General features: G+C 37.7%; 1 protein-coding gene across 4 annotated transcripts in view; it reads right to left on the reverse strand.

Annotated features, from left to right (window-relative positions):
- RAB5B (RAB5B, member RAS oncogene family) overlaps positions 1-7,913 on the reverse strand; it is a 33,280-nt gene extending 25,367 nt beyond the window's left edge. For 2 of the 4 annotated variants that reach the window (XM_015816315.2, XM_015816318.2), the window contains exon 1: positions 7,845-7,913. The gene's annotated coding sequence lies outside the window, so the exon portion shown is untranslated. Of the gene's footprint in view, positions 1-6,232; positions 6,301-7,742; positions 7,769-7,844 lie in introns of those variants that run through there. The other 2 variants (XM_015816317.2, XM_015816316.2) reach the window with 2 other exon arrangements.
- Positions 7,914-8,271: the final 358 nt, after the last annotated feature.

The following is an 8,271-nucleotide window of genomic DNA, read 5'->3' on the forward strand; positions in this document are numbered from 1 at the left end:
ATCCAGTAGACCACACCCACTCCATCCACGCCCACCCAGTAGGCCGCACCTAGCCTGGCCACACCCACCCGGCCCACTGAGGCAACCGCAATGCTGATGCGGCCCTCAATGAAATTTAGTTTGACACCCCTGTCCTACATTATAAGATTGGATTACTTCAGCATATTTGTTGACGGTTCAACTCTCATACTCAATTCTCGCTCCTATATAGCAAAGTAGGCAGTGCTCTTTTATATGCAGTCATTTTCACTTATTCATCACATCTGAATGTGTGCAGGTATGCACACACACACACACACACACACACACACTTCTGTCAACATTTGAACATCTTAAAATTTCTCCACCAATTTCCTATCCTAACTCCATCCATTTACCCAAACTACCAAGATATATAAATTCATTTATAGGTTGCTCAGTTTTTTTCACAATGTGTTGTATAGATAGTCCTCATCTTATGACAAAAATTTTGGTCATATCATTGTTGTCATAAGCCAAATGACCACATGACCAGATTCAATTTTATAACCCTATTTATAAGTGAATCTGCTGTCATTAAGCGAATCACATGGTCATAAATCTGAGTACAGCTTATCCAATGCATATTGTTTTGCCAGAAAATAGTAAAAAAAAAAGTCACAACATGCAATCACATGACCACACGATGCTACAATTGGTCATAATTGCAAGCTGCTTGCTAAGCGCCCAAAATACAATCACTTGACATGGGGGGGTGTCAGGTAATGGTGTGTAGTCATAACTTCAAGAAGCCATATTTTTTTTAATGTAGTAACTTTGCTCATTATGCAACTGGTCATAAGTTAAAGACTACCAATATATCTTTCAATAGTTCATCCAATTTATCCTATTAAACTGATGGAATTTATTTGACTTGAGAATTTTTATACCCAAATGTGATGTCGTATCCTTCACACAACCCAAAAGCATGCATTGCCTTGATTTTTCATGGTTTTTCACAAGTTTTCAAGTTACTCAGCTTCTTGGGTTATGGTATCTCTGCATTATCCGGGAAAGCATAACACAGTGAATTAAGGAAGCAAAGACTTTCAGAATTTGGTTGGATATTGACTTATCCTGCCCTTCTCTGTTCATGCCAGATGAAAATAGTCTCTGAGGTTTGTGCTATTAATCATCCAGTGTCTAAAAGTGTGGAAACACAGGAAATCAGCACGTCACTCAATGACAATTCAGCAGCGGGTGACATCACCAATCTTATCACTGGCAATCAGAATTAACAGGAATGTCAGACTAAAAGCAAAGAGAATCAAACCATTTGCTATCCTTGAAAGTCATTGGGCAAATGGAAATTTGTGGTTAAAATGATTATTTTTGCTTCTGAAGCCAGTAATATGCTAATAAATAAAAATCAGGAAGCAAGCAAGAGAAATTATCATGTAGAATATCAGACTACCTCTGGCCCTTTATTTGATGGAATTCCTAATGCCAATGAACTATCTGAATGTAGAAAAAAGCTGCAATTGCTAGTAGTTCCATGGAATTTTTTTCCTCATATAATGTAAAATTGATTCTGATTTCACTCTTCATTCTACATTACACGTACATCAGTTTCCTATAGTATACATCTAAGATGGCTGGCAACAGAAAAGCCAAGATTTTTATCTTATCCATCAAATGTTAAAGCACACAAGTAGCTTTTTGTAAACTTGCATAAAGAAGTCCAGAATTAAGTTTATGTCTTGATATGTTCACCAGCCATTATTCATTATTTAGGTTCTTATTTACAAAGAATTCTATGTTTGAGTTATTTTATAATTCTACACAGCCAGTGTTAGAGCTAAATTGGAATTTTTGACTATAGCTTCTTTGTTAACCATGATATTCTTATGTTTAGAGCTTCCACTGATAGGTTTTCCCTAGAAAGGTAGCATATAATAATTAAAATATGATAGATTTGATGATGGTTGCTTTAGTTAACAACAAATGATTCTAGACTATTTCCCTTGGTTGTGATTAAAATTAATTAGTAGGAAATATTTTTTTTCCAGATACAGTGTTTAAAGATCTGGATAGGTTCTACAGACAGTCCCCAGGTTAAGAACGAGTTCCAGTCCCTAACTCTGTCTTTAATCCAAATTTGTTATTTAAATTGAAACAGGTTATTGTAGTTGTACTTTTGCACATCAGAACAGTACAGCAACAAAGTTGTTTACAATTTTAAGTTTCATATTTAAAACTGAGCTAGAGGGGAGACAGACTTCCAGCAAGGAGAGCCCAATTCAACAACTGGAATTCAATCTTTCACCATTCTAAAGGCAAAGCAATCTGCCTCAAAATGGTGGACGGCGTTCTCCTTCACTGAAGCCACATGATGCTTCCACGAACCATTGAAAACAGACTATATATATTAAAAAAGCATGCACTACTTCATGACGCTCATGAAAGCATTGTGCAGCTTCCGAGGTTTGTTGACTCAGGATATAAGTTGTCTTTAAGATGGACATTCTTAACCTTGGACTTCCTGTACAGATTTTCTGGAAAAAATATTATCAATACTAGAAATACCAAAACAATGTTCAACTCATCAATTTTATATGTCTACATAATTCTGTCCTTAACATTATTTTATTCCATTTTTATGAAGACAAGTCAACTCACCAGTTATTTGGCTCATATATTTAATCCAGGCCTAACAACCTGAATACAATTTGGTAGAAATTTGTCAAAACAAGATTCATATCTTTTTTGTTACACTAGAAGTGGCGTGTCATTATTATTTCAATTCAAAACCACTGTTTTAGAAAACCACTACTGTCAGCAGTAGTTCACGAGTCCACTCTGATTTTTCTGCAACTCACTCAAAACCTGGCAGAGTGTTCTTCTTCTGTACAACTTGTATTTCCTTCTGACTAATTTAGAACTGGAAAAAAATAAGCTTAACACTTCCTAACTTGCTCCAGTGAATGCCCTTTATGAACTATATATATTAGGCAATTTTCTGTAGGAAAAGAAACCCTCCTTGGATCCACAGTAAAGAAATTTAGCAAAAAAACTAACCTTTGGAAGCAAAGACACAGAAGATTATGTGGTAAACTGAACATAACATGGACAGTAATGAATTTTTATGTATGGAGCATTAGTTAAGATGGGACAAGCATTTACTTTTGCCAGTATTAATAAGTTATACTGATTAATCATTTGTGCATCTATTTGTTAAAAGTCAATCTTCCTTCTTTTATCACTTTGATACCAGTTGCTACTACATTCAAAAGTGGTCTTCAGAATGGTCTTCTCTTTCCAGAAATCCTTTCTTTTATAAATTCTATTCTGAAAATACATTTAACCACCATTAACATATTGAAATAACTGAAGTTAAGACCACTTACAATCTACTTCTTGTGTATGAAGTTATAAGCTTTATTTACAGCTAAACAAGTTAGTTTCGAGGTGCTGAAACTAAGAATATTTTAGATATATTAAGTATGGAAAACTCTGTACTGCAATTCCCACAGAAATTCCCACCCTAGTAACCTTGGACTCTTTGCAAAGTTTAATACACTAAATATATTGTTCAAGTAATGAAAATTGGATTTTTAACAAAGAGGTCTTACAGAAATCTAATCCACACTATTGTTTTACTATATATGCTTCTCTAAAGACTAGGCAAAAACATGCTGAAGTTATTAGAATAATAAATGAGTCTCCTAATTTCAGATCTAATAACAAATGGACTTTGTCCTGAAGATGAACTTTTCCCCATCTTAAGCAAAAACATAAAATTTAAGAGTTACAACTAGCTATATTTCCACTGTATATATGCCAACATATATTCAAGGACAGACTTAGAAGATTTGAAATCACTGTCCTAGCTGGAGAGTCTTTACAGCAAGATGGAAAGCTGAGGTTTGCTGTGTATATTATATTGGAGCTTAAGAACAAAATGCAGAAAGAGGTCGAACTATTACCTCAGACTCTTCATCTCAGGCATCCCAAAGCCCTTTATTTCACTGATTTGTTAGCAAAATTGTGGCAATATGAAATGAATAATCAGATATGTCAATTTTTAACAAAAAGATGAATCCCTAACAATATTTGTGATATATTCTTTAAAGTTCTAATTATATGCAGGATATATTGTTAGGGTACCTACTAGCCACTAACATTAATATTTTTCTCAAAATTTACAGGAGTAGCTTATCCTAACACTAAATCTTCAGCTAGACCTAACTTAATTGACGAGGTAGACAATCAATTGCTTACTGTGCATTAAAGCAGCAAATATACACTGGAGAACTCTAGATAACACAACCTGTCATTAATTTAAAACTTTTTTTTATTCTAAAGAAAAATGGTCCTTTTCTGCCTGAAATCAAGAACCTAAATCTTTGTAAATATTTATGCATGCACAGCATTATATATGCCTGTCCATCCCAAGGCACAATTCCCCTTTAATTGCCTAAGCAGACCTGCTCAGTTAGTAAAATTATGTAAGAGTCATATATGGGTAAGTAGTACAATACGCATGAAGCATGTATATAGGTGATGCCCAAAAGACATAGGGATAATAAAAAAATCTGGTAGCATACATGCTATACTTTAAAAATAAAAAAGCTCTTAAAAAGGATACGTTTGATTTCAAGAAGTTGAAGTTGACAACACTAAAAGTATCAAATTAAAGCATTCAGTTAAATATGCTGACCTTCAGTTCAATACAATTATTACTGTACAATGCCTTGGATATTTTTTCTACCACTTAAGTTCTATGTTGTTGAGTTGACAAGCTAGAGAGAATCTGAGATTGTCTCCAACTGCTTGAACATTCAACCTACCGCTGTAATCAGTTCTCTTTCCCATTTGGATCAACTCTTTAGTAATATTAAGACTCTGCTAGTATGAATCTATATAGAAACACATTCCACTTTTGCAAGTGACCCCTAAAAGCAAAACCTCATCTTCCAAAAAGGCTGATAACAGCAAGCAAATGTTGCTACTATTTCAATATTTACATTGCTTTCAAGAAGCAAGTTCAAAATACTAGTTATATGACAGTCCTAAAGTGATCAGCCACTACCTATTTTTAAGTAGCTTCCTTCCTTATATCCTAATCAAGAGAGAACCCACTATACAGATGCATTTTGGAGACCTAAACAGAAAGGCTACTTCATGCTCATGGAACTCCTTCTACCCAGAGCTCATCTGATTTAAAAACCAGTTCAATCTTAGATTGTCCCTTTGTTGACAAGGGATAGAAAATACAAAGGTTATTAAGTTCTAACAGGAATTACATACTGTAAAATACACCCAATGCTCTAGAGAATTAGAGAACTCCTTATTAACAAAAACTACCATTATCTTTTCACTCAGATTAAGACTTCACTTTCGAATAGCTCAAGTCAAAAGGTCGGTCTGATTATACAATACAGGCCAACAAGGATAAGAAACCCTAGTCCCCTAATATCAGTAAGGAATGATACACATTGCCATGCTTAATCAGACCCAAGGTCAGTCTGCATTCTGTTCTAAATTCCTGTTCATTTACACTCAGAGAAAGCTTAAAAGCAAATTATGAAAATAACTTTCCCTTACTACATATGGTAGCACTTAAAGTACAATCATAAAACCTGTTGAAGCTTTTGATTCTTTCTAGTTTTATATTCCAAGGTGTTTGTCATATAAAGTAACAGGTTAAAACCATTGTTTTTCATTATGGGAAAGAGTTTTGTTACCTGTAAAGATTATTATGCCACACTAATGATGGGACATTTTTAGAACTCGTAAGCAAATGCACACCTATAGTCAGTAGGAAGACAAAGTGTTGAAATCTTTTTGCAACAAAAGAACTAAAGATAACATACAGAAACAAAATGGAAGGAAGAAATTTGAAACCAAATATGTCATCTAAGAATCTAAATATAACTTAAATTATAATTCTGATAGAGCAAAAAGACAGATACAGAGTCAAAGTGAAAATGGAAGTCACAGTACTGGCCAAAAATATGAGTCCATGAGTCCACTGGCCATCAATTTTAAGCACGGTAATAGCAATTCACTTCTATACTAGTTTATCATTTTAGTCAGGTTTTGTAAACACATATACTTTATTTTCATATGCATTCTTTGATCTCAGTTATACCGATAATAAATACTTTAGAAAAATCAGTCGATTGCAGAACAAAAAAAGTTGCAACAATGGCTAAGAACAATAATGATAAAACTAGGGAAATTTTGGGAAGATTAAAAGAAAGTTTCTCACCATTAAACAAAAAGTTTACTGCTAATCTCCAAGAGTGTATCCTTCAGAATATCCAGAATCTAGTTCTATACCTGTGTGGATTCAGGATAAATCAATCTAGGAAAACACAATTTCTTAAATAAACCATAATGAAGAATATGGAAATTCATTCATATTGTGCATGTCTTAGTTTTAAAGCTTGGTATCAATGCATTTCTATCAGCTATCAAAGCCTTATAGCATCTTTGGGATGTAAGATACATTAATGCACTGCATCTTGGCTAAGTCTACTTCTCATACTGATTTAATAAAGAACATTCTCTCTTCCCTCTAGTTTTCTGGGCAGCTTTCCCACATCAATGCATTTTTAATGGAGTACAACTTTAAGGAAAAAGAACCTGAAAACATCCACGAAGCGTCAATATGCCTTTCAGAGCTTAATTACAAGGATTAGTAAAAAAAAAAAGCATCACACATGCCTATCTATTACCATAAATTTACGCCGAATCGCAAACGCTCTGTGACTGCTGACCATGCAATCGGTAACTCTTCCTTTGAAAGGGCAAAACCATTTGCCCCTCCTAGGTGACTTACAGTTAAGAAAGAAAGGAATGAGTGCTATGAGAAGACATGCACCTTTCAACACAAAGAAAACATGGAAAGACACACAGCAAAAGCTTTTAACAACCAAGCCTGGATCGTACCACAGCTAGCAAAATGCTATAACAATTAAGTTCACCGGCTATCGCGGTAGCACAAAGTTCTGCTTTCCTAACGCCAAGATCCAGGCTAGGAAGCTTTGATAGCTCCCTCCTACGCTAACCTGATTTTACTAATGAGTAAACATGCAATCTATTTTACACTAGCTTTAAAATCAAGGGAAGCTTAACAATATCGAACTGACTACGGTGCGAGAACCATCCCTAGTCAGAGTTTATCTCAACTACTGATCGATTAATAACCCCCGAACTTCTCACTAAGGGCCCGTTTATTACTCGGACTCCCCTCCACCATCAAGCGAGTAGCAAGTCTTCGTAACTCAGCCCAGTCGGTTCCCTACGTCAGAAAGGCCACACACAGAAACATCGCCCGGGAGAGACGGTCGCCATTCCGACGCGTACGTTCCCTACGACGCTCACGCCTGGCGACCCCGCTTCAACTCGCCCTCCTAGCCCAATTCTAATGTTAAAAAAAAAAAATGCCCTTCACCCGGCTCGGCACCACCGTTCAGCTGCCCTGGATGTTAAGAGGCCTTTTTCCTTCGCCCCACTTTCGGCTTCTCTAGGCCACCTCCCCTCCGTGGCAAATCTCCCTCCCTCCTCTCTCCCCAGTCCTCCCGCGGTAGCCGGTGGAAAAGGGGCAGGCCCACCTCCACAAGACCCGCCAGGGCCTCCAATTAACCTCTCGCGCCGTCCCCCCCAGCCACAAGGCCGCGGTCGCCCCATCAGAAGGGATCGCTAGCCAAGCCCACTCCCTCCTCTCGCTCCCCCACTGCCAGACGAAGGCCCCGAGACCATCCTCCAGCCCTCACGTAGTCCAGCCACTGCGGTCCGAGGGAGCCACTCCCAGGGAGCCAAAACGATCCCTCGAGATGCCAGACAGCCGGCGCGGCCTAAGAGCCCCACATAGGTACCTGAGACGGCACTGGCTCCCCCCACTTCGCGGCCCTCGACTGTTTCGCACACAAACAAACTATCTCAACCAAACCCAACTCTATGCCGGAAGGCGGAGTTAGGCTGCATTCTAAACCAATGGCCGCTAGGCACCTGGGCCGCTAGAACGTGCTCTCGACCAATCGACTCACGGGAAACCGCACCCTTGCCTCATCTAGCTAATTGGAACTCCGCGAAGGGAAGGACGGGCAGCGGCTCTAGCACCAATGCAGCGAAGGAGGCGGAATGGCGAGTTAAAAAGTATCCAACCAATAGACAAGACAATTGGCGTTTTAATCGACGAGTAAACCAGCCAGTAGAAAGGTCGCCGATTCAAGAGGTTTCATAAACAACAAATAAGGTGACCTAAGAGGGCGGAGCCATCCGGCGGGGCCAACCAGTCACAGC

Source organism: Protobothrops mucrosquamatus, unplaced genomic scaffold (genome assembly GCF_001527695.2).
Source record: "Protobothrops mucrosquamatus isolate PMUCROS unplaced genomic scaffold, P.Mucros_1.0 scaffold423, whole genome shotgun sequence".
NCBI lineage: Eukaryota > Metazoa > Chordata > Lepidosauria > Squamata > Viperidae > Protobothrops > Protobothrops mucrosquamatus.